The sequence below is a fragment of the Suricata suricatta genome, chromosome X, assembly GCF_006229205.1.
Source record: "Suricata suricatta isolate VVHF042 chromosome X, meerkat_22Aug2017_6uvM2_HiC, whole genome shotgun sequence".
NCBI classification, from domain to species: domain Eukaryota; kingdom Metazoa; phylum Chordata; class Mammalia; order Carnivora; family Herpestidae; genus Suricata; species Suricata suricatta.
In genome coordinates this window covers 43,488,633-43,495,014 of record NC_043717.1, presented here as the reverse complement: position 1 = coordinate 43,495,014, position 6,382 = coordinate 43,488,633, and positions in this window count along the sequence as shown.

The following is a 6,382-nucleotide window of genomic DNA, read 5'->3' as shown; positions in this document are numbered from 1 at the left end:
AGATCATTACTTGAGCTGAAGTCAGACGCTTAACTGACTGAGCCATCCAGGTGCCCTGCTTTTAACTAAAATTTTTACCTGATACAATCATCATAGCTAAGCAAACTACTTATAAATGATACATTTAACCAACGTTCAATGTACCCAGATACACAAAGGTAGAAGAAAAACTAACTAAAATTAAAACTCGCATTTGAAGCAGAGAAAAGGAAATAGCACACAGCAGTTACTACGTATCCGAGGTCCAGACTCCACTGGGGTAATAAGGATTCCATTGCCTCCTTGTACTGTACATTCCTTGATCCGCCAACCTGTCTACTCCTACCTCTGGGTCTGTCTTGGGAGAATTACCCTGGCCTATGCCCCTCTCTTTGTCCCATTGAAGATGGTTATTAGGAAGAATTCCTCTTCTTGAGGTTGTATCACTTTAATGACATGCTTCTTGTTGGCAGATTCAGTGTTTCTGAAAGTATGATCCCTGATTCACCTGAACTAGAATCATCTGATTAAAATGCAGGCTCACCTGGGTCTCACCTCTGACCTATTGAATCATAATCACTGGGAGTATGGCCTAGAAATCTACTTTTATCAATCATTCTAGGTGATTCTTAGGTATACTGTAGTTAAAAAACATTGGTTGAGGCCTTGAATTGTCATTCTCATTTCATATAAAGGAAAGTTTAATTTAGGTTTCAATGTTATTTATTCTCACATATGATAATCTCTTCTGAGACTGTCCTAACAAAGTTTCTCAAACTAAGGTCTGTGGCCTGGGGTCACCCCTTCTCCAGGGTCCAAAAGTATATTCTCAGTTGTTCATAAATATTTAAAATTTTTTTCTTTTAATGATCATCTAAGTGCAACAATTATAATTCTAGATTTGGATAATTGCCTCATAGTAAAGTCCAGCTGTATAATTTTGGTAGCCATGTTACCACTGATTTTGTAATAAAGTTGGTGCCCAGGAATATTATTTCAGTTGTCAGGTGTATAACAATGTATGTGTCCCTCTGTCCCTAGCTAGTGATGTACTCATATGTCCCTATTCCTCATCTCAAAGTACATATAAAAGTTCCTCTTTGACACAATGCAGTAGATGTCTAAGGTAACCTGTAAGCACCCCTTCAAGTGCTAGAGCTAAGGATCTTCACACATTAGCTAGATGATAGTGACATAGGGTCCTGAGGCACCGACCAAAACTTGTTTCTATTCATGTCACAATAAGGCAGTGAGAAAGTGAGGTCCTGGAGTATGGGCAGGGCAACTGTTCTGTCATGAAGATGCCTAGGAGGCAAGATCTCAAAGAACAAAGTGATATTTCCACTCATGGGATAGATACCCTTGAGACCTAGCCCCTGGCCATGATTTTGGGTTTGGATTTCTGGTCCAAATCAGTGTTTCTCATGGCAATACTCCTCAGCCATTGACAGGCCCTTCTTGGGCCCTTCTCTATGTAACTACAGCCAGTGGCTGGTTTCAATTACCTTAAAGGATGGTTAAATGTTTTCATTTTTTCAAGATCTCACCCTAACCCCAAGAAGGACTTCTTGCCACAATGTGTGTGTCACAATTGGAGCTCTCTCAATCTACTATGCTATGCTCCCAGTAAAAGTCTTTGGGTCTCCACAAGGAAAATTCAATCCCCATCCACAGAGGAAAATCCAATCCCCATCCACAGAGAAAAAGGAATGAGTCATTTTCTAAAACTGATTAAAAAATTCCCGAGTGGTGGTTTCAGGATTGATTGAATTAGCAATCAAATAACGTCATCAAAGGTACAGGGTCTTCCATTCTTCTTTCTGTCTTCCCCTACTGACAGCAGATCTTTTTTCTTGGTTGCAAGGTAGCTGTAGCAGTTCCAGCACTGCATGCACACACAGAAACATTCTGTTAAGAAGAGGTTTCCTACTATAGATGTCCTTTTATTAGTGAGGAAAACCATTCCCAAAAGTCCCCCAGTAGACTTCTCCTCAGATCCTAGATCACATGCCCATACCTAAACCAATCATGGATCAGGAGAATGAGCCCATTAATGATTGGCATTGACTATTCAAGGTTTCACCACCACCTCAAAAGAGGGCTGGGGTAAGGCCCCTTCCCTAAGCACAGATCTAAGTACAGAACAACTTCACGACTATGCCAGCAAGGAAGAAGAGAGAGAAATGAATTTGGACAAACAATTAGCATCACCTGCTTTACCTACCTACCTTCATTATTTCCCACATATGGATTTTTCCAAAGGGTGCTGCACAGAATCCCCCCGACGTATAGGTGGGTGGGCATCTTGGTAAGTGGCTGTCTCCATCTTCCTAATTGAATTCACCACCCAGGGGCGCCTGGGTGGCTCAGTCGGTTGAGCGGCCGGCTTCGGCTCAGGTCAGATCTCACGTTTGTGGGTTCAAGCCCCGCGTCAGGCTCTGTGCAGACAGCAAGCTCAGAGCCTGGAGCATGCTTCGGATTCTGTGTCTCCCTCTCTCTGCCCCTCCCCCTCTCATGCTCTATCTCTCTCTGTACCCAAAATAGATAAAACATTAAAAAAAAATTGAATTCACCACCCAACTCCCTCACACCTGATAGTTTAGGTTGGGTTTCCCTCAATTTTGTACACAGCTGAATCCCTCAAAGGATTTGTTCCTGCCTTCTGTTCTGGATATGCGGAGATTGTTTCCTGTCTACACTGGAGTATGTGGAGGTAGTTTTTCTAATCAGTTCCTTTATAAGCAATAAGTTATTTTGGTAGATCACTTTATCTTGACCTGACTACATTTCTGACTACACTTTGTACACAGTAGAGGGACCCAAGTTACCTTAACACGTGCTAGGAAATAGCTGTCTAGTGATGGTGCAGAGTGGCCCCAAATTTCACAACAGCTCTCAGGCCCCTTATCATGTACTTTCCCTTGATTTTTTCTCTTCTTGCTCATGATGAGAGGCAGTAGTAGCTAGCTTACCAACCACTAATAAGGGTATTAAGGGTAGATGAACACTGAATGAGTTTACCTGTAGTTTTGCCTCCCTCACCTATTCCAAATCAGAGATCAGTGAGCAGCCAAGTATATTATCCAAATACCAAAAAGCAGTGGAAAATCCTACGGCATTAATTCATCCTGGTGGCATTTCAGATATGTGCCAAGAATGCCTCATATTGGTTCCACTGCATTTTCTCATCAGGCCTGAGCATCCCAAAGATATCTAAAACAAGTTATTTAAACCCCTCTGGTTGTGGGTCTCCCCAGGGATGGTGGGGCTCAGTCCTGAACTTATGTACCCTAGCTATTCAAAGTACTGTCATCAGCAAATGTAAATCTAGGGGATAGGTCATATACTGAGAATTTTAGAACAGAAATTCCCTAAAGTTGTTATACATAGACTTCTTTGGGACCAAATGGCTGTGATCAGAAAATATACTCTGGTGCCTAATTTTGTCTCCAGGTATGTTTGGGTGCATCCCTTCAAGGGATCAAAGGCAATGAACTGCTGAGAAAAGTACTCTAAATTCTCTTCCTCCACCCACCACCACCACCTACTTGCTCCCAGATCACCCAGGTCATCATGCCAGGGCCTCTAGACAAGGAAGTTATATTCTAAGGACAGCACTAATTGCTTTTTCTGCCTTTTACAGGGCACTGAAACTCCTGGTACGCCCCCCAACCCCAACCATTAGGTAATTCTCAATCCCTCCAATATGGCAGCAAAATATTAAGGCCCTGAGGGGAACAGAACCATTTTTCCTTTTTTCGGATCACTTTCCTCTACTCTACCCCCAAATAAGGTGGCAATGACTAATTTGGTGCCACATGATACCAGGCAGCCCCTAACTGTCAGCCTGTACTGTGTCTTTTACTACTCTTTTTGCATGTACATTTGAACCCACTTCCTCTGGTTAGGGACTTCCCCATCTTATGATTCTTGGAAGGAGGCAGAGCCTGCCTCCACAGACTTAAGTATGCCACATTTACTCTCTCTTGCAGCTAGGGTGTTGGCCCATAACCTAGACCAATCACCCTAGACTTTGTCTTAGGAGGTAGAGACACAGAGACTGAGTCTGTCAGGCAGCACTAGCATTCACAGCCAGACAGAGCTTCCTGCCAGGAAACAGTGGTGAAAGCTACAGACTGGAGTACTCAGAGGTGCTGCAGTGGGCTCCTCACCAGACCAGTTCTACAGCCTGGTTTGAGTGTTGTTCCTGCCTGCAAACCTGCTTCGCCAGCCTGCCTGCTCATTCTGGGAGCTGCCCAATATACTTTTAATGAATTATTTTTTACCTAAATCAGCCAGAGTCTAATTCTGTTGCTTGTAATCAAGGATCTTGACTGTTACACAGCTGTATCTCCTTCAGGAATTGGTCCTAGTTCCAAGAAGTCCCCAAAGGCTTTCTTTGTCCCCAGGAAGAGGTGAAGGGGATTTTTGTAGATTTCCATTTTGTTATAAATACTAAAATTAGAAACAATAAAGCTACACACTATTGTCCCACGGTATCTAGTTTACTATCAGTGAACACATATGTTCCGAGCAACGCCAGAAAGCCCCTTTCAAAGAGATTTTGTCCTGGCAAAAGACTTCATAATGCTTCTTGAAATAATTAGTTTCATGATGTCCTTTACATAGTAGACCTGATCTTTGTGAACGCATTATTTCGAAATGGGGATTTAAAATATACTTTGGCAGGAACTAACTATTCAAATGTAATGAGTGTAATTGATTATGTTTCTTTTGAGATGATGCAATAGCTGCCTGGTATTAACCTGCTACTCCAGTGTGTGCTGGCAGGAAGATTTTCAAAGTTTGCTTGGTACCTTCAAAATCTAGTAAGCGACTAGTTTCCTTTCTAAGCTCTGGGATAGGGGATAGAATCTAGCCCTAAATGATAAGGCACTAACAATGTCCTCAAACCTGACCAAAATAGGGCCATACCTTGCTAGAAATTGGAATTTTAGCCATGTCAGTCCGTCCACCTTTCCCATTTATCTCCACCTGCTGTGCCCATATCAGGAAGGTCAAATGCATTGGGTATTGTGCCAAAACTGTCCCTAGAGACACTAAGCATCTTGGGCTTGAGGGGATGGATGGAAGGTTTCTGAACATCAAGAATATATGAGCTGGTAAAATGAACAAATCAAGAGACTATAGATGCTGGCGAGGGTGTGGAGAGACGGGCACCCTCCTACACTGTTGGTGACAATGTAAACTGGCACAGCCGCTCTGGAAAACAGTGTGGAAGTTCCTCAAAAAACTATCAATAGAACTCCCTTATGACCCAGCAATAGCACTGCTAGGGATTTGCCCAAGGGATACAGCAGTGCTGATGAATAGGAGCACATGTACCCCAATGTTCATAGCGGCACTGTCAACAGCAGCCAAATCATGGAAAGAGCCTAAATGTCCATCACCTGATGAGTGGATCAAGAAGATGTGGTATATATATACAATGGAGTACTATATGGCAATGAGAAAGAATGAAATCTGGCCATTTGTAATAAAGTGGATGGACCTTGAGGGTGTCATGCTAAGCGAAATAAGTCAGGCAGAGAAAGATAGATACCATATGTTTGCACTCATAGGTCTAACAGGAGAAACCTTACAGAGGACCATAGGGAGGGGAAGGGGGAAAGAGAGTAGAGGAGAGAGAGGGACGCAAAACTTGAGGGACTAATGAATACTGAAAATGAACTGAGGGTTGAAGGGGGAGGGAGGAAAAGAGGTGGTGGTGATGGAGGAGGGCACTTGTGGGGAAGAACACTGGGTGTTGTATGGAAACTAATTTGGCAATAAACTACTTAAAAAAAGAAGAAAAAAAACAAAAATATTTTAAAATATAAACATAGTAATTTTCTATTGTATAGCACGCTAGTTTCCTAGTTCTGCTGTAATAAAGTATCATAAAGAGCGACTTGAAAAAAAAAGAACATATGAGCCGGTATGGGAATTTTGGGGAATGATAGAACTGTTTTACATGTTAATGTGGTGGTGATTGTACCACTCTAGGCTCTGTCTAAAATCATAGAACTATAATAAGAGTAAATTTTATTGTATATAAGTTAAAGAGAAATTCAATTATTTTTCTTTAGAGAATAAGAGTGCTGGAGCATCTATTTTCCATGTGTAAATTGTGGCTGTGCAATAACACAGCAAGCAGGCACAAGACCACCACGAAAGACAGTGCCTCCACTAATCTGAAAGCACAAATGTGACTGTCAGTTTACATTTAAATAGCCACCTCAAACATGAGCTTCTAAAGCTTGTGAGTGACTACACAATTTAGGGACAGGAATTCAATTTTGTGAGGAGGGATTTGGGTGTGGCTTTCCTTCAGGCTCCTGCTGGAAGCTGAAAGAATCTGTTTCCCTTTTGTCTTGATATAGAGCTGTTTATTCCTAGACCC